We start from the raw sequence: 19,449 nt of genomic DNA, 5'->3' as shown, positions 1-19,449 counted from the left end.
GTGAAAAGGGTTAAACGAAGCATTTACCATTTGGTTTTGAAAACGGTTTCATTTTGTGTGAGGTCAAAATATCTGTAATTATTTACATACGCCAAACTTAACCTGTGGTTTAATTCAAACCGATCCTACAGTTTGGATCGAGAAATTCAAAAATTGATCCTTAGAACATTTTCACATAGTAAAGATATGCGATCTTAGCATATCAAACTATACCATTATTAATTAAACATAATAACTACTTCCAAGCACGCTTTGTCTGTAATATCTCTGAATTTTTGAAATTTCGTTTCCTTGAGTCTTGGAATTTTTGTATCACTTTTCACATGCAATGCGTTATATATATATATTTTATAAATGTGACTTTCTGTACTTATTTATTAAAACTTTTCGTGCTTTAATAGATGATATATATCAGAAAGTACAAAAGTTTTTTTTTTTTTAATGTCATAATTCAGGTACTACATTTGCTATGATATTAACAGACAGAAAAAATAAAATTTTTCATGCCTTAAAATTTAATAGGCATATTGCATCCAAAATATATGGCAAAATATACCCCTCTTTGAGATTAAGAGACGTTAGAAAGAATAAAGTTCATTAGTTGCTAATTTTAAGAGACTGTAAAAATAAAACTTTCTTTCTTGTTTGTTTTCACTTCGGATGAAAATCTATTTGCAAATTAGTAAAGATTAATTTTAAAAAATCTTAATATTCATAACAATTCAAAGCTTGATATAAAAGAGATATATTTTTAGTTTTCTAGCAGATAGTTTCATTTGGAATAATCACAATTGTTTGTTATTGAAACCCACACAAACTCCATTCTTTTTTGAAATCGGGCCTTTTTTTGTCTGTATGACCTTGTTATTCTCTTCAAGTGCATTATTAAATGCCCCGGCCGTATGTGTCAGGATGGCCGAGCGGTCTAAGGCGCCAGACTCAAGGGTAATCTTGCTCTGTTGCAGAGTTGAGTGTTCTGGTCCACGAATGTGGGCGTGGGTTCGAATCCCACTTCTGACATGATGATTTTTCTTTTGAGCTACGCAGAATAAACAATTAAATGACACTTTCGTGTCTTTTCTCGATCTTCTTAGAAGTTGTTTCTCTGATATTTTGTCTCAACTAATCTTTATTGAAAACCCTTTCCTCCAACATTTTCTAAATCCTCTATATCCATTTTCTATCTCTTCTATAAGGATATACGAGAAAAGTTGGAATGTAAAATAATACAAAGTATTGTTCAACACAATAGTGCAATAAGATTAAAGGCAAAAATACCTTTACGAAAGCCATACTTTCTTCCCAGCAATAAAAATAAGAGTAACCAATGGGGTTTGTCTCCCGAAAACTTTTTCGCATAGATTCTTATCTCACAGAGCGTCTTGCATGACACTGATGTAAAACAGTTACAAAATAGTAATTTTTGGCAGGAAATTGAGCATTTTTATGGTATGTAATCCTCTGCGAATTTTTTGACAATTACTCCCTGGCATGCAGTTAATAGTATCCAAAAATCAAAAATTTTGTTTTAGGCACTTTTTTCCCTGGCGATTGAAACAAAAATTTGACAAGACACTACACTTGTAGTCACAATATACCATACTAAATTTGTCATTTTAAGTCATTGCGTCTTTGAGCGTTTACATATTTCTGGAAGTACAGACCAACAGACGGTGAACCCTTTGTTTGATTTGGCTCAAATTTTTATAATTGTCTGCACTATAGACGTTAAATAAATCTGTAAACCCAATTTAATCCATGTAACTCTTCTTGTTACCGTGATAAATACAATTCAAACAGCCGGAGAGATAGACTTCGACTCAAAGAATTTTGCTCAAAATTTCATAGAAATCCACATATTTTTTATACAGATAATATGCCGAATTTCATCCGTCTAGCTCAAAGCCTTGTAGAATTATCTTTGTCATAGATAGATAGCGGATATTTATCAAAGATGTGTTTTTCAGACTCAGGGAGGTCAAAAACGTGGTGATTCGTCAATATCCTTAGTTTGAAATTCTTTGCCGATTACAATAATTTCTCTATACCACGTACACGAGAAAGTAAGAATGGTTTGTAACTATCATAAAATCCAAACACTTTTTTAAAGATATCAATTTCACTTCCGTATTATTTTTTCTAATGTTTGCAAGAATTTAAATTTATATAACCATTAGAAATGTTTTTATTTGTGTGATGAAACTGAATATAATTTCGATTTTCCATGAACCCATTGAAATGCATGATTTCACCAAAATTAATATTAAGATTTCTGTAAAACAAATTGCTTTGTATAGGTTTTAAAACAGAAATGGAATTTATATTTCCGTTCTTATTTCGAGTACATACACTTTTAATTTTCAAGCGCAGTGATTTGTAGTAGATTGATTCCATTGAATTATTATTTTTTATTTTTATCAAATCGTAATTTGACTTTTTTTATTGAAAAGATATAAAATGATAATTCATAAATTGTTAGATAAGAAATGATATTTTTATGAAAGGAATTGTTCACGCACCCGGAAAGACGCTTTCTTTATCATGAAAATGTAAGAATCATTATGAAAAGGGAGGTACCACTAAGATTTGATCTGCGATCGCTGTACTCAGAATCCAGACTGCGAACCATTTCACCTCGGAACCTCCGTCTTCCCATGCCGGGAATCGAACCCGGGCCGCCTGGGTGAAAGCCAGGAATCCTAACCACTAGACCACATGGGAGACTTGAAGTAATTTCACAGAGAATGCAAACTTTCAAGGATATATTTTTGAATTTGCATACTTTGTTAAAATACACCATCCGGCATTTTCTTTCAATAATAGTTTGGTCAAATATTCTAATAGCTAAATTGAAAGAGCTACAGGTTTTAACATTCGAATTCTTCTTTCTAAGTAATAAAATTAACATTTCGTATTATATCATTTGTAGCATCTCAACTAAGTAGATTTTCACTATTACGTTATAGCGGCAGTGTACTTTAATAAGATTTTTTGTTTCTTTGTTTTCTTTTTACCTGAATGCAAATTTAGTTTCCATTTGTTTGCAGAATTGTGTGTAAAAATAGAGATATATATATTGCATTCAGATTCCAGCTAAGTTGCATCGAGATATATTCCAGAAAAATACAAACAGAAAAAAAAAATACTTATAGTTGGAGAAGGAGGTGAGAAAGGGAACATGGAATAGCTAAACAGGATCCTTATATACAAAATAATTAGAGCAATAAAAGACCTTTACCCAATATTTTTTCCAATTTAAAATTCAAACTCCCAAACCAATTGTTTTTATAGAATGATGAATGATTTGCGTGCATTTAAAATTGGTTAACGTTAAAACAAATTGAAATTAGTGAGTAATAAACCAGAAAAGAAACTGTTTGTTGTGTTGGGGGAAAAGGCTAGAAATAATAAGAAAATTAAAATGGGAAAAGCGAATAAAATCCTACATTCAAACTCTGCAGCGGAAAAAGAACTGCCCCGGGTGAGGATCGAACTCACGACCTTCAGATTGCTCCTGAGAGAGATTATGAGACTGACGCGCTGCCTACTGCGCTACCGAGGCACCGACTATGCTCGTGAAAAGGGTTAAACGAAGCATTTACCATTTGGTTTTGAAAACGGTTTCATTTTGTGTGAGGTCAAAATATCTGTAATTATTTACATACGCCAAACTTAACCTGTGGTTTAATTCAAACCGATCCTACAGTTTGGATCGAGAAATTCAAAAATTGATCCTTAGAACATTTTCACATAGTAAAGATATGCGATCTTAGCATATCAAACTATACCATTATTAATTAAACATAATAACTACTTCCAAGCACGCTTTGTCTGTAATATCTCTGAATTTTTGAAATTTCGTTTCCTTGAGTCTTGGAATTTTTCTATCACTTTTCACATGCAATGCGTTATATATATATATTTTATAAATGTGACTTTCTGTACTTATTTATTAAAACTTTTCGTGCTTTAATAGATGATATATATCAGAAAGTACAAAAGTTTTTTTTTTTTTTAATGTCATAATTCAGGTACTACATTTGCTATGATATTAACAGACAGAAAAAATAAAATTTTTCATGCCTTAAAATTTAATAGGCATATTGCATCCAAAATATATGGCAAAATATACCCCTCTTTGAGATTAAGAGACGTTAGAAAGAATAAAGTTCATTAGTTGCTAATTTTAAGAGACTGTAAAAATAAAACTTTCTTTCTTGTTTGTTTTCACTTCGGATGAAAATCTATTTGCAAATTAGTAAAGATTAATTTTAAAAAATCTTAATATTCATAACAATTCAAAGCTTGATATAAAAGAGATATATTTTTAGTTTTCTAGCAGATAGTTTCATTTGGAATAATCACAATTGTTTGTTATTGAAACCCACACAAACTCCATTCTTTTTTGAAATCGGGCCTTTTTTTGTCTGTATGACCTTGTTATTCTCTTCAAGTGCATTATTAAATGCCCCGGCCGTATGTGTCAGGATGGCCGAGCGGTCTAAGGCGCCAGACTCAAGGGTAATCTTGCTCTGTTGCAGAGTTGAGTGTTCTGGTCCACGAATGTGGGCGTGGGTTCGAATCCCACTTCTGACATGATGATTTTTCTTTTGAGCTACGCAGAATAAACAATTAAATGACACTTTCGTGTCTTTTCTCGATCTTCTTAGAAGTTGTTTCTCTGATATTTTGTCTCAACTAATCTTTATTGAAAACCCTTTCCTCCAACATTTTCTAAATCCTCTATATCCATTTTCTATCTCTTCTATAAGGATATACGAGAAAAGTTGGAATGTAAAATAATACAAAGTATTGTTCAACACAATAGTGCAATAAGATTAAAGGCAAAAATACCTTTACGAAAGCCATACTTTCTTCCCAGCAATAAAAATAAGAGTAACCAATGGGGTTTGTCTCCCGAAAACTTTTTCGCATAGATTCTTATCTCACAGAGCGTCTTGCATGACACTGATGTAAAACAGTTACAAAATAGTAATTTTTGGCAGGAAATTGAGCATTTTTATGGTATGTAATCCTCTGCGAATTTTTTGACAATTACTCCCTGGCATGCAGTTAATAGTATCCAAAAATCAAAAATTTTGTTTTAGGCACTTTTTTCCCTGGCGATTGAAACAAAAATTTGACAAGACACTACACTTGTAGTCACAATATACCATACTAAATTTGTCATTTTAAGTCATTGCGTCTTTGAGCGTTTACATATTTCTGGAAGTACAGACCAACAGACGGTGAACCCTTTGTTTGATTTGGCTCAAATTTTTATAATTGTCTACACTATAGACGTTAAATAAATCTGTAAACCCAATTTAATCCATGTAACTCTTCTTGTTACCGTGTTAAATACAATTCAAACAGCCGGAGAGATAGACTTCGACTCAAAGAATTTTGCTCAAAATTTCATAGAAATCCACATATTTTTTATACAGATAATATGCCGAATTTCATCCGTCTAGCTCAAAGCCTTGTAGAATTATCTTTGTCATAGATAGATAGCGGATATTTATCAAAGATGTGTTTTTCAGACTCAGGGAGGTCAAAAACGTGGTGATTCGTCAATATCCTTAGTTTGAAATTCTTTGCCGATTACAATAATTTCTCTATACCACGTACACGAGAAAGTAAGAATGGTTTGTAACTATCATAAAATCCAAACACTTTTTTAAAGATATCAATTTCACTTCCGTATTATTTTTTCTAATGTTTGCAAGAATTTAAATTTATATAACCATTAGAAATGTTTTTATTTGTGTAATGAAACTGAATATAATTTCGATTTTCCATGAACCCATTGAAATGCATGATTTCACCCAAATTAATATTAAGATTTCTGTAAAACAAATTGCTTTGTATAGGTTTTAAAACAGAAATGGAATTTATATTTCCGTTCTTATTTCGAGTACATACACTTTTAATTTTCAAGCGCAGTGATTTGTAGTAGATTGATTCCATTGAATTATTATTTTTTATTTTTATCAAATTGTAATTTGACTTTTTTTATTGAAAAGATATAAAATGATAATTCATAAATTGTTAGATAAGAAATGATATTTTTATGAAAGGAATTGTTCACGCACCCGGAAAGACGCTTTCTTTATCATGAAAATGTAAGAATCATTATGAAAAGGGAGGTACCACTAAGATTTGATCTGCGATCGCTGGACTCAGAATCCAGAGTGCGAACCATTTCACCTCGGAACCTCCGTCTTCCCATGCCGGGAATCGAACCCGGGCCGCCTGGGTGAAAGCCAGGAATCCTAACCACTAGACCACATGGGAGACTTGAAGTAATTTCACAGAGAATGCAAACTTTCAAGGATATATTTTTGAATTTGCATACTTTGTTAAAATACACCATCCGGCATTTTCTTTCAATAATAGTTTGGTCAAATATTCTAATAGCTAAATTGAAAGAGCTACAGATTTTAACATTCGAATTCTTCTTTCTAAGTAATAAAATTAACATTTCGTATTATATCATTTGTAGCATCTCAACTAAGTAGATTTTCACTATTACGTTATAGCGGCAGTGTACTTTAATAAGATTTTTTGTTTCTTTGTTTTCTTTTTACCTGAATGCAAATTTAGTTTCCATTTGTTTGCAGAATTGTGTGTAAAAATAGAGATATATATATTGCATTCAGATTCCAGCTAAGTTGCATCGAGATATATTCCAGAAAAATACAAACAGAAAAAAAAAAATACTTATAGTTGGAGAAGGAGGTGAGAAACGGAACATGGAATAGCTAAACAGGATCCTTATATACAAAATAATTAGAGCAATAAAAGACCTTTACCCAATATTTTTTCCAATTTAAAATTCAAACTCCCAAACCAATTGTTTTTATAGAATGATGAATGATTTGCGTGCATTTAAAATTGGTTAACGTTAAAACAAATTGAAATTAGTGAGTAATAAACCAGAAAAGAAACTGTTTGTTGTGTTGGGGGAAAAGGCTAGAAATAATAAGAAAATTAAAATGGGAAAAGCGAATAAAATCCTACATTCAAACTCTGCAGCGGAAAAAGAACTGCCCCGGGTGAGGATCGAACTCACGACCTTCAGATTGCTCCTGAGAGAGATTATGAGACTGACGCGCTGCCTACTGCGCTACCGAGGCACCGACTATGCTCGTGAAAAGGGTTAAACGAAGCATTTACCATTTGGTTTTGAAAACGGTTTCATTTTGTGTGAGGTCAAAATATCTGTAATTATTTACATGCGCCAAACTTAACCTGTGGTTTAATTCAAACCGATCCTACAGTTTGGATCGAGAAATTCAAAAATTGATCCTTAGAACATTTTCACATAGTAAAGATATGCGATCTTAGCATATCAAACTATACCATTATTAATTAAACATAATAACTACTTCCAAGCACGCTTTGTCTGTAATATCTCTGAATTTTTGAAATTTCGTTTCCTTGAGTCTTGGAATTTTTGTATCACTTTTCACATGCAATGCGTTATATATATATATTTTATAAATGTGACTTTCTGTACTTATTTATTAAAACTTTTCGTGCTTTAATAGATGATATATATCAGAAAGTACAAAAGTTTTTTTTTTTTTAATGTCATAATTCAGGTACTACATTTGCTATGATATTAACAGACAGAAAAAATAAAATTTTTCATGCCTTAAAATTTAATAGGCATATTGCATCCAAAATATATGGCAAAATATACCCCTCTTTGAGATTAAGAGACGTTAGAAAGAATAAAGTTCATTAGTTGCTAATTTTAAGAGACTGTAAAAATAAAACTTTCTTTCTTGTTTGTTTTCACTTCGGATGAAAATCTATTTGCAAATTAGTAAAGATTAATTTTAAAAAATCTTAATATTCATAACAATTCAAAGCTTGATATAAAAGAGATATATTTTTAGTTTTCTAGCAGATAGTTTCATTTGGAATAATCACAATTGTTTGTTATTGAAACCCACACAAACTCCATTCTTTTTTGAAATCGGGCCTTTTTTTGTCTGTATGACCTTGTTATTCTCTTCAAGTGCATTATTAAATGCCCCGGCCGTATGTGTCAGGATGGCCGAGCGGTCTAAGGCGCCAGACTCAAGGGTAATCTTGCTCTGTTGCAGAGTTGAGTGTTCTGGTCCACGAATGTGGGCGTGGGTTCGAATCCCACTTCTGACATGATGATTTTTCTTTTGAGCTACGCAGAATAAACAATTAAATGACACTTTCGTGTCTTTTCTCGATCTTCTTAGAAGTTGTTTCTCTGATATTTTGTCTCAACTAATCTTTATTGAAAACCCTTTCCTCCAACATTTTCTAAATCCTCTATATCCATTTTCTATCTCTTCTATAAGGATATACGAGAAAAGTTGGAATGTAAAATAATACAAAGTATTGTTCAACACAATAGTGCAATAAGATTAAAGGATTCGCAAAGGATTAAAGGATTAAAGATTCCCAGCAATAAAAATAAGAGTAACCAATGGGGTTTGTCTCCCGAAAACTTTTTCGCATAGATTCTTATCTCACAGAGCGTCTTGCATGACACTGATGTAAAACAGTTACAAAATAGTAATTTTTGGCAGGAAATTGAGCATTTTTATGGTATGTAATCCTCTGCGAATTTTTTGACAATTACTCCCTGGCATGCAGTTAATAGTATCCAAAAATCAAAAATTTTGTTTTAGGCACTTTTTTCCCTGGCGATTGAAACAAAAATTTGACAAGACACTACACTTGTAGTCACAATATACCATACTAAATTTGTCATTTTAAGTCATTGCGTCTTTGAGCGTTTACATATTTCTGGAAGTACAGACCAACAGACGGTGAACCCTTTGTTTGATTTGGCTCAAATTTTTATAATTGTCTGCACTATAGACGTTAAATAAATCTGTAAACCCAATTTAATCCATGTAACTCTTCTTGTTACCGTGATAAATACAATTCAAACAGCCGGAGAGATAGACTTCGACTCAAAGAATTTTGCTCAAAATTTCATAGAAATCCACATATTTTTTATACAGATAATATGCCGAATTTCATCCGTCTAGCTCAAAGCCTTGTAGAATTATCTTTGTCATAGATAGATAGCGGATATTTATCAAAGATGTGTTTTTCAGACTCAGGGAGGTCAAAAACGTGGTGATTCGTCAATATCCTTAGTTTGAAATTCTTTGCCGATTACAATAATTTCTCTATACCACGTACACGAGAAAGTAAGAATGGTTTGTAACTATCATAAAATCCAAACACTTTTTTAAAGATATCAATTTCACTTCCGTATTATTTTTTCTAATGTTTGCAAGAATTTAAATTTATATAACCATTAGAAATGTTTTTATTTGTGTGATGAAACTGAATATAATTTCGATTTTCCATGAACCCATTGAAATGCATGATTTCACCAAAATTAATATTAAGATTTCTGTAAAACAAATTGCTTTGTATAGGTTTTAAAACAGAAATGGAATTTATATTTCCGTTCTTATTTCGAGTACATACACTTTTAATTTTCAAGCGCAGTGATTTGTAGTAGATTGATTCCATTGAATTATTATTTTTTATTTTTATCAAATCGTAATTTGACTTTTTTTATTGAAAAGATATAAAATGATAATTCATAAATTGTTAGATAAGAAATGATATTTTTATGAAAGGAATTGTTCACGCACCCGGAAAGACGCTTTCTTTATCATGAAAATGTAAGAATCATTATGAAAAGGGAGGTACCACTAAGATTTGATCTGCGATCGCTGTACTCAGAATCCAGACTGCGAACCATTTCACCTCGGAACCTCCGTCTTCCCATGCCGGGAATCGAACCCGGGCCGCCTGGGTGAAAGCCAGGAATCCTAACCACTAGACCACATGGGAGACTTGAAGTAATTTCACAGAGAATGCAAACTTTCAAGGATATATTTTTGAATTTGCATACTTTGTTAAAATACACCATCCGGCATTTTCTTTCAATAATAGTTTGGTCAAATATTCTAATAGCTAAATTGAAAGAGCTACAGGTTTTAACATTCGAATTCTTCTTTCTAAGTAATAAAATTAACATTTCGTATTATATCATTTGTAGCATCTCAACTAAGTAGATTTTCACTATTACGTTATAGCGGCAGTGTACTTTAATAAGATTTTTTGTTTCTTTGTTTTCTTTTTACCTGAATGCAAATTTAGTTTCCATTTGTTTGCAGAATTGTGTGTAAAAATAGAGATATATATATTGCATTCAGATTCCAGCTAAGTTGCATCGAGATATATTCCAGAAAAATACAAACAGAAAAAAAAAATACTTATAGTTGGAGAAGGAGGTGAGAAAGGGAACATGGAATAGCTAAACAGGATCCTTATATACAAAATAATTAGAGCAATAAAAGACCTTTACCCAATATTTTTTCCAATTTAAAATTCAAACTCCCAAACCAATTGTTTTTATAGAATGATGAATGATTTGCGTGCATTTAAAATTGGTTAACGTTAAAACAAATTGAAATTAGTGAGTAATAAACCAGAAAAGAAACTGTTTGTTGTGTTGGGGGAAAAGGCTAGAAATAATAAGAAAATTAAAATGGGAAAAGCGAATAAAATCCTACATTCAAACTCTGCAGCGGAAAAAGAACTGCCCCGGGTGAGGATCGAACTCACGACCTTCAGATTGCTCCTGAGAGAGATTATGAGACTGACGCGCTGCCTACTGCGCTACCGAGGCACCGACTATGCTCGTGAAAAGGGTTAAACGAAGAATTTACCATTTGGTTTTGAAAACGGTTTCATTTTGTGTGAGGTCAAAATATCTGTAATTATTTACATACGCCAAACTTAACCTGTGGTTTAATTCAAACCGATCCTACAGTTTGGATCGAGAAATTCAAAAATTGATCCTTAGAACATTTTCACATAGTAAAGATATGCGATCTTAGCATATCAAACTATACCATTATTAATCAAACATAATAACTACTTCCAAGCACGCTTTGTCTGTAATATCTCTGAATTTTTGAAATTTCGTTTCCTTGAGTCTTGGAATTTTTGTATCACTTTTCACATGCAATGCGTTATATATATATATTTTATAAATGTGACTTTCTGTACTTATTTATTAAAACTTTTCGTGCTTTAATAGATGATATATATCAGAAAGTACAAAAGTTTTTTTTTTTTAATGTCATAATTCAGGTACTACATTTGCTATGATATTAACAGACAGAAAAAATAAAATTTTTCATGCCTTAAAATTTAATAGGCATATTGCATCCAAAATATATGGCAAAATATACCCCTCTTTGAGATTAAGAGACGTTAGAAAGAATAAAGTTCATTAGTTGCTAATTTTAAGAGACTGTAAAAATAAAACTTTCTTTCTTGTTTGTTTTCACTTCGGATGAAAATCTATTTGCAAATTAGTAAAGATTAATTTTAAAAAATCTTAATATTCATAACAATTCAAAGCTTGATATAAAAGAGATATATTTTTAGTTTTCTAGCAGATAGTTTCATTTGGAATAATCACAATTGTTTGTTATTGAAACCCACACAAACTCCATTCTTTTTTGAAATCGGGCCTTTTTTTGTCTGTATGACCTTGTTATTCTCTTCAAGTGCATTATTAAATGCCCCGGCCGTATGTGTCAGGATGGCCGAGCGGTCTAAGGCGCCAGACTCAAGGGTAATCTTGCTCTGTTGCAGAGTTGAGTGTTCTGGTCCACGAATGTGGGCGTGGGTTCGAATCCCACTTCTGACATGATGATTTTTCTTTTGAGCTACGCAGAATAAACAATTAAATGACACTTTCGTGTCTTTTCTCGATCTTCTTAGAAGTTGTTTCTCTGATATTTTGTCTCAACTAATCTTTATTGAAAACCCTTTCCTCCAACATTTTCTAAATCCTCTATATCCATTTTCTATCTCTTCTATAAGGATATACGAGAAAAGTTGGAATGTAAAATAATACAAAGTATTGTTCAACACAATAGTGCAATAAGATTAAAGGCAAAAATACCTTTACGAAAGCCATACTTTCTTCCCAGCAATAAAAATAAGAGTAACCAATGGGGTTTGTCTCCCGAAAACTTTTTCGCATAGATTCTTATCTCACAGAGCGTCTTGCATGACACTGATGTAAAACAGTTACAAAATAGTAATTTTTGGCAGGAAATTGAGCATTTTTATGGTATGTAATCCTCTGCGAATTTTTTGACAATTACTCCCTGGCATGCAGTTAATAGTATCCAAAAATCAAAAATTTTGTTTTAGGCACTTTTTTCCCTGGCGATTGAAACAAAAATTTGACAAGACACTACACTTGTAGTCACAATATACCATACTAAATTTGTCATTTTAAGTCATTGCGTCTTTGAGCGTTTACATATTTCTGGAAGTACAGACCAACAGACGGTGAACCCTTTGTTTGATTTGGCTCAAATTTTTATAATTGTCTACACTATAGACGTTAAATAAATCTGTAAACCCAATTTAATCCATCTAACTCTTCTTGTTACCGTGTTAAATACAATTCAAACAGCCGGAGAGATAGACTTCGACTCAAAGAATTTTGCTCAAAATTTCATAGAAATCCACATATTTTTTATACAGATAATATGCCGAATTTCATCCGTCTAGCTCAAAGCCTTGTAGAATTATCTTTGTCATAGATAGATAGCGGATATTTATCAAAGATGTGTTTTTCAGACTCAGGGAGGTCAAAAACGTGGTGATTCGTCAATATCCTTAGTTTGAAATTCTTTGCCGATTACAATAATTTCTCTATACCACGTACACGAGAAAGTAAGAATGGTTTGTAACTATCATAAAATCCAAACACTTTTTTAAAGATATCAATTTCACTTCCGTATTATTTTTTCTAATGTTTGCAAGAATTTAAATTTATATAACCATTAGAAATGTTTTTATTTGTGTGATGAAACTGAATATAATTTCGATTTTCCATGAACCCATTGAAATGCATGATTTCACCAAAATTAATATTAAGATTTCTGTAAAACAAATTGCTTTGTATAGGTTTTAAAACAGAAATGGAATTTATATTTCCGTTCTTATTTCGAGTACATACACTTTTAATTTTCAAGCGCAGTGATTTGTAGTAGATTGATTCCATTGAATTATTATTTTTTATTTTTATCAAATCGTAATTTGACTTTTTTTATTGAAAAGATATAAAATGATAATTCATAAATTGTTAGATAAGAAATGATATTTTTATGAAAGGAATTGTTCACGCACCCGGAAAGACGCTTTCTTTATCATGAAAATGTAAGAATCATTATGAAAAGGGAGGTACCACTAAGATTTGATCTGCGATCGCTGTACTCAGAATCCAGAGTGCGAACCATTTCACCTCGGAACCTCCGTCTCCCCATGCCGGGAATCGAACCCGGGCCGCCTGGGTGAAAGCCAGGAATCCTAACCACTAGACCACATGGGAGACTTGAAGTAATTTCACAGAGAATGCAAACTTTCAAGGATATATTTTTGAATTTGCATACTTTGTTAAAATACACCATCCGGCATTTTCTTTCAATAATAGTTTGGTCAAATATTCTAATAGCTAAATTGAAAGAGCTACAGGTTTTAACATTCGAATTCTTCTTTCTAAGTAATAAAATTAACATTTCGTATTATATCATTTGTAGCATCTCAACTAAGTAGATTTTCACTATTACGTTATAGCGGCAGTGTACTTTAATAAGATTTTTTGTTTCTTTGTTTTCTTTTTACCTGAATGCAAATTTAGTTTCCATTTGTTTGCAGAATTGTGTGTAAAAATAGAGATATATATATTGCATTCAGATTCCAGCTAAGTTGCATCGAGATATATTCCAGAAAAATACAAACAGAAAAAAAAAATACTTATAGTTGGAGAAGGAGGTGAGAAAGGGAACATGGAATAGCTAAACAGGATCCTTATATACAAAATAATTAGAGCAATAAAAGACCTTTACCCAATATTTTTTCCAATTTAAAATTCAAACTCCCAAACCAATTGTTTTTATAGAATGATGAATGATTTGCGTGCATTTAAAATTGGTTAACGTTAAAACAAATTGAAATTAGTGAGTAATAAACCAGAAAAGAAACTGTTTGTTGTGTTGGGGGAAAAGGCTAGAAATAATAAGAAAATTAAAATGGGAAAAGCGAATAAAATCCTACATTCAAACTCTGCAGCGGAAAAAGAACTGCCCCGGGTGAGGATCGAACTCACGACCTTCAGATTGCTTCTGAGAGAGATTATGAGACTGACGCGCTGCCTACTGCGCTATCGAGGCACCGACTATGCTCGTGAAAAGGGTTAAACGAAGCATTTACCATTTGGTTTTGAAAACGGTTTCATTTTGTGTGAGGTCAAAATATCTGTAATTATTTACATACGCCAAACTTAACCTGTGGTTTAATTCAAACCGATCCTACAGTTTGGATCGAGAAATTCAAAAATTGATCCTTAGAACATTTTCACATAGTAAAGATATGCGATCTTAGCATATCAAACTATACCATTATTAATTAAACATAATAACTACTTCCAAGCACGCTTTGTCTGTAATATCTCTGAATTTTTGAAATTTCGTTTCCTTGAGTCTTGGAATTTTTGTATCACTTTTCACATGCAATGCGTTATATATATATATTTTATAAATGTGACTTTCTGTACTTATTTATTAAAACTTTTCGTGCTTTAATAGATGATATATATCAGAAAGTACAAAAGTTTTTTTTTTTTAATGTCATAATTCAGGTACTACATTTGCTATGATATTAACAGACAGAAAAAATAAAATTTTTCATGCCTTAAAATTTAATAGGCATATTGCATCCAAAATATATGGCAAAATATACCCCTCTTTGAGATTAAGAGACGTTAGAAAGAATAAAGTTCATTAGTTGCTAATTTTAAGAGACTGTAAAAATAAAACTTTCTTTCTTGTTTGTTTTCACTTCGGATGAAAATCTATTTGCAAATTAGTAAAGATTAATTTTAAAAAATCTTAATATTCATAACAATTCAAAGCTTGATATAAAAGAGATATATTTTTAGTTTTCTAGCAGATAGTTTCATTTGGAATAATCACAATTGTTTGTTATTGAAACCCACACAAACTCCATTCTTTTTTGAAATCGGGCCTTTTTTTGTCTGTATGACCTTGTTATTCTCTTCAAGTGCATTATTAAATGCCCCGGCCGTATGTGTCAGGATGGCCGAGCGGTCTAAGGCGCCAGACTCAAGGGTAATCTTGCTCTGTTGCAGAGTTGAGTGTTCTGGTCCACGAATGTGGGCGTGGGTTCGAATCCCACTTCTGACATGATGATTTTTCTTTTGAGCTACGCAGAATAAACAATTAAATGACACTTTCGTGTCTTTTCTCGATCTTCTTAGAAGTTGTTTCTCTGATATTTTGTCTCAACTAATCTTTATTGAAAACCCTTTCCTCCAACATTTTCTAAATCCTCTATATCCATTTTCTATCTCTTCTATAAGGATATACGAGAAAAGTTGGAATGTAAAATAATACAAAGTATTGTTCAACACAATAGTGCAATAAGATTAAAGGCAAAAATACCTTTACGAAAGCCATACTTTCTTCCCAGCAATAAAAATAAGAGTAACCAATGGGGTTTGTCTCCCGAAAACTTTTTCGCATAGATTCTTATCTCACAGAGCGTCTTGCATGACACTGATGTAAAACAGTTACAAAATAGTAATTTTTGGCAGGAAATTGAGCATTTTTATGGTATGTAATCCTCTGCGAATTTTTTGACAATTACTCCCTGGCATGCAGTTAATAGTATCCAAAAATCAAAAATTTTGTTTTAGGCACTTTTTTCCCTGGCGATTGAAACAAAAATTTGACAAGACACTACACTTGTAGTCACAATATACCATACTAAATTTGTCATTTTAAGTCATTGCGTCTTTGAGCGTTTACATATTTCTGGAAGTACAGACCAACAGACGGTGAACCCTTTGTTTGATTTGGCTCAAATTTTTATAATTGTCTGCACTATAGACGTTAAATAAATCTGTAAACCCAATTTAATCCATGTAACTCTTCTTGTTACCGTGTTAAATACAATTCAAACAGCCGGAGAGATAGACTTCGACTCAAAGAATTTTGCTCAAAATTTCATAGAAATCCACATATTTTTTATACAGATAATATGCCGAATTTCATCCGTCTAGCTCAAAGCCTTGTAGAATTATCTTTGTCATAGATAGATAGCGGATATTTATCAAAGATGTGTTTTTCAGACTCAGGGAGGTCAAAAACGTGATGATTCGTCAATATCCTTAGTTTGAAATTCTTTGCCGATTACAATAATTTCTCTATACCACGTACACGAGAAAGTAAGAATGGTTTGTAACTATCATAAAATCCAAACACTTTTTTAAAGATATCAATTTCACTTCCGTATTATTTTTTCTAATGTTTGCAAGAATTTAAATTTATATAACCATTAGAAATGTTTTTATTTGTGTGATGAAACTGAATATAATTTCGATTTTCCATGAACCCATTGAAATGCATGATTTCACCAAAATTAATATTAAGATTTCTGTAAAACAAATTGCTTTGTATAGGTTTTAAAACAGAAATGGAATTTATATTTCCGTTCTTATTTCGAGTACATACACTTTTAATTTTCAAGCGCAGTGATTTGTAGTAGATTGATTCCATTGAATTATTATTTTTTATTTTTATCAAATCGTAATTTGACTTTTTTTATTGAAAAGATATAAAATGATAATTCATAAATTGTTAGATAAGAAATGATATTTTTATGAAAGGAATTGTTCACGCACCCGGAAAGACGCTTTCTTTATCATGAAAATGTAAGAATCATTATGAAAAGGGAGGTACCACTAAGATTTGATCTGCGATCGCTGTACTCAGAATCCAGACTGCGAACCATTTCACCTCGGAACCTCCGTCTCCCCATGCCGGGAATCGAACCCGGGCCGCCTGGGTGAAAGCCAGGAATCCTAACCACTAGACCACATGGGAGACTTGAAGTAATTTCACAGAGAATGCAAACTTTCAAGGATATATTTTTGAATTTGCATACTTTGTTAAAATACACCATCCGGCATTTTCTTTCAATAATAGTTTGGTCAAATATTCTAATAGCTAAATTGAAAGAGCTACAGGTTTTAACATTCGAATTCTTCTTTCTAAGTAATAAAATTAACATTTCGTATTATATCATTTGTAGCATCTCAACTAAGTAGATTTTCACTATTACGTTATAGCGGCAGTGTACTTTAATAAGATTTTTTGTTTCTTTGTTTTCTTTTTACCTGAATGCAAATTTAGTTTCCATTTGTTTGCAGAATTGTGTGTAAAAATAGAGATATATATATTGCATTCAGATTCCAGCTAAGTTGCATCGAGATATATTCCAGAAAAATACAAACAGAAAAAAAAAATACTTATAGTTGGAGAAGGAGGTGAGAAAGGGAACATGGAATAGCTAAACAGGATCCTTATATACAAAATAATTAGAGCAATAAAAGACCTTTACCCAATATTTTTTCCAATTTAAAATTCAAACTCCCAAACCAATTGTTTTTATAGAATGATGAATGATTTGCGTGCATTTAAAATTGGTTAACGTTAAAACAAATTGAAATTAGTGAGTAATAAAACAGAAAAGAAACTGTTTGTTGTGTTGGGGGAAAAGGCTAGAAATAATAAGAAAATTAAAATGGGAAAAGCGAATAAAATCCTACATTCAAACTCTGCAGCGGAAAAAGAACTGCCCCGGGTGAGGATCGAACTCACGACCTTCAGATTGCTCCTGAGAGAGATTATGAGACTGACGCGCTGCCTACTGCGCTACCGAGGCACCGACTATGCTCGTGAAAAGGGTTAAACGAAGCATTTACCATTTGGTTTTGAAAACGGTTTCATTTTGTGTGAGGTCAAAATATCTGTAATTATTTACATACGCCAAACTTAACCTGTGGTTTAATTCAAACCGATCCTACAGTTTGGATCGAGAAATTCAAAAATTGATCCTTAGAACATTTTCACATAGCAAAGATATGCGATCTTAGCATATCAAACTATACCATTATTAATTAAACATAATAACTACTTCCAAGCACGCTTTGTCTGTAATATGTCTGAATTTTTGAAATTTCGTTTCCTTGAGTCTTGGAATTTTTGTATCACTTTTCACATGCAATGCGTTATATATATATATTTTATAAATGTGACTTTCTGTACTTATTTATTAAAACTTTTCGTGCTTTAATAGATGATATATATCAGAAAGTACAAAAGTTTTTTTTTTTAATGTCATAATTCAGGTACTACATTTGCTATGATATTAACAGACAGAAAAAATAAAATTTTTCATGCCTTAAAATTTAATAGGCATATTGCATCCAAAATATATGGCAAAATATACCCCTCTTTGAGATTAAGAGACGTTAGAAAGAATAAAGTTCATTAGTTGCTAATTTTAAGAGACTGTAAAAATAAAACTTTCTTTCTTGTTTGTTTTCACTTCGGATGAAAATCTATTTGCAAATTAGTAAAGATTAATTTTAAAAAATCTTAATATTCATAACAATTCAAAGCTTGATATAAAAGAGATATATTTTTAGTTTTCTAGCAGATAGTTTCATTTGGAATAATCACAATTGTTTGTTATTGAAACCCACACAAACTCCATTCTTTTTTGAAATCGGGCCTTTTTTTGTCTGTATGACCTTGTTATTCTCTTCAAGTGCATTATTAAATGCCCCGGCCGTATGTGTCAGGATGGCCGAGCGGTCTAAGGCGCCAGACTCAAGGGTAATCTTGCTCTGTTGCAGAGTTGAGTGTTCTGGTCCACGAATGTGGGCGTGGGTTCGAATCCCACTTCTGACATGATGATTTTTCTTTTGAGCTACGCAGAATAAACAATTAAATGACACTTTCGTGTCTTTTCTCGATCTTCTTAGAAGTTGTTTCTCTGATATTTTGTCTCAACTAATCTTTATTGAAAACCCTTTCCTCCAACATTTTCTAAATCCTCTATATCCATTTTCTATCTCTTCTATAAGGATATACGAGAAAAGTTGGAATGTAAAATAATACAAAGTATTGTTCAACACAATAGTGCAATAAGATTAAAGGCAAAAATACCTTTACGAAAGCCATACTTTCTTCCCAGCAATAAAAATAAGAGTAACCAATGGGGTTTGTCTCCCGAAAACTTTTTCGCATAGATTCTTATCTCACAGAGCGTCTTGCATGACACTGATGTAAAACAGTTACAAAATAGTAATTTTTGGCAGGAAATTGAGCATTTTTATGGTATGTAATCCTCTGCGAATTTTTTGACAATTACTCCCTGGCATGCAGTTAATAGTATCCAAAAATCAAAAATTTTGTTTTAGGCACTTTTTTCCCTGGCGATTGAAACAAAAATTTGACAAGACACTAC

The 19,449-nt window shown here is 31.9% G+C and overlaps 16 non-coding genes across 16 annotated transcripts; 6 read left to right on the top strand and 10 right to left on the bottom strand.

Annotated features, from left to right (window-relative positions):
* Positions 1-906: 906 nt before the first annotated feature.
* Positions 907-1,020, top strand: Trnal-caa (transfer RNA leucine (anticodon CAA)). The gene is made up of 2 exons: positions 907-944; positions 975-1,020. It is a non-coding gene; the product is annotated as a tRNA-Leu (tRNA).
* A 1,629-nt stretch (positions 1,021-2,649) lies between these two features.
* Trnae-uuc (transfer RNA glutamic acid (anticodon UUC)) lies at positions 2,650-2,721 on the bottom strand. The gene has a single exon. It is a non-coding gene; the product is annotated as a tRNA-Glu (tRNA).
* Positions 2,722-3,473: 752 nt separating this feature from the next.
* On the bottom strand, positions 3,474-3,562 carry Trnam-cau (transfer RNA methionine (anticodon CAU)). The gene is given in 2 exon segments: positions 3,474-3,509; positions 3,526-3,562. It is a non-coding gene; the product is annotated as a tRNA-Met (tRNA).
* A 920-nt stretch (positions 3,563-4,482) lies between these two features.
* Trnal-caa (transfer RNA leucine (anticodon CAA)) lies at positions 4,483-4,596 on the top strand. The gene is made up of 2 exons: positions 4,483-4,520; positions 4,551-4,596. It is a non-coding gene; the product is annotated as a tRNA-Leu (tRNA).
* Positions 4,597-6,225: 1,629 nt separating this feature from the next.
* Positions 6,226-6,297, bottom strand: Trnae-uuc (transfer RNA glutamic acid (anticodon UUC)). Its single transcript has one exon. It is a non-coding gene; the product is annotated as a tRNA-Glu (tRNA).
* Positions 6,298-7,050: 753 nt separating this feature from the next.
* On the bottom strand, positions 7,051-7,139 carry Trnam-cau (transfer RNA methionine (anticodon CAU)). Its single transcript is given in 2 exon segments — positions 7,051-7,086; positions 7,103-7,139. It is a non-coding gene; the product is annotated as a tRNA-Met (tRNA).
* Positions 7,140-8,058: 919 nt separating this feature from the next.
* Trnal-caa (transfer RNA leucine (anticodon CAA)) lies at positions 8,059-8,172 on the top strand. Its single transcript has 2 exons — positions 8,059-8,096; positions 8,127-8,172. It is a non-coding gene; the product is annotated as a tRNA-Leu (tRNA).
* Positions 8,173-9,798: 1,626 nt separating this feature from the next.
* On the bottom strand, positions 9,799-9,870 carry Trnae-uuc (transfer RNA glutamic acid (anticodon UUC)). Its single transcript has one exon. It is a non-coding gene; the product is annotated as a tRNA-Glu (tRNA).
* A 752-nt stretch (positions 9,871-10,622) lies between these two features.
* Trnam-cau (transfer RNA methionine (anticodon CAU)) lies at positions 10,623-10,711 on the bottom strand. Its single transcript is given in 2 exon segments — positions 10,623-10,658; positions 10,675-10,711. It is a non-coding gene; the product is annotated as a tRNA-Met (tRNA).
* A 918-nt stretch (positions 10,712-11,629) lies between these two features.
* Positions 11,630-11,743, top strand: Trnal-caa (transfer RNA leucine (anticodon CAA)). Its single transcript has 2 exons — positions 11,630-11,667; positions 11,698-11,743. It is a non-coding gene; the product is annotated as a tRNA-Leu (tRNA).
* A 1,629-nt stretch (positions 11,744-13,372) lies between these two features.
* Trnae-uuc (transfer RNA glutamic acid (anticodon UUC)) lies at positions 13,373-13,444 on the bottom strand. Its single transcript has one exon. It is a non-coding gene; the product is annotated as a tRNA-Glu (tRNA).
* A 752-nt stretch (positions 13,445-14,196) lies between these two features.
* On the bottom strand, positions 14,197-14,285 carry Trnam-cau (transfer RNA methionine (anticodon CAU)). Its single transcript is given in 2 exon segments — positions 14,197-14,232; positions 14,249-14,285. It is a non-coding gene; the product is annotated as a tRNA-Met (tRNA).
* A 918-nt stretch (positions 14,286-15,203) lies between these two features.
* Positions 15,204-15,317, top strand: Trnal-caa (transfer RNA leucine (anticodon CAA)). The gene is made up of 2 exons: positions 15,204-15,241; positions 15,272-15,317. It is a non-coding gene; the product is annotated as a tRNA-Leu (tRNA).
* A 1,629-nt stretch (positions 15,318-16,946) lies between these two features.
* On the bottom strand, positions 16,947-17,018 carry Trnae-uuc (transfer RNA glutamic acid (anticodon UUC)). The gene has a single exon. It is a non-coding gene; the product is annotated as a tRNA-Glu (tRNA).
* A 752-nt stretch (positions 17,019-17,770) lies between these two features.
* On the bottom strand, positions 17,771-17,859 carry Trnam-cau (transfer RNA methionine (anticodon CAU)). The gene is given in 2 exon segments: positions 17,771-17,806; positions 17,823-17,859. It is a non-coding gene; the product is annotated as a tRNA-Met (tRNA).
* Positions 17,860-18,776: 917 nt separating this feature from the next.
* On the top strand, positions 18,777-18,890 carry Trnal-caa (transfer RNA leucine (anticodon CAA)). Its single transcript has 2 exons — positions 18,777-18,814; positions 18,845-18,890. It is a non-coding gene; the product is annotated as a tRNA-Leu (tRNA).
* The last annotated feature ends 559 nt before the right edge of the window (positions 18,891-19,449 follow it).

Source organism: Argiope bruennichi, chromosome 9 (genome assembly GCF_947563725.1).
Source record: "Argiope bruennichi chromosome 9, qqArgBrue1.1, whole genome shotgun sequence".
Classification (NCBI taxonomy): Eukaryota; Metazoa; Arthropoda; class Arachnida; order Araneae; family Araneidae; genus Argiope; species Argiope bruennichi.
The sequence above is the reverse complement of the archived record's forward strand: the minus strand, read 5'-3'. Positions and strand labels throughout refer to the sequence as shown.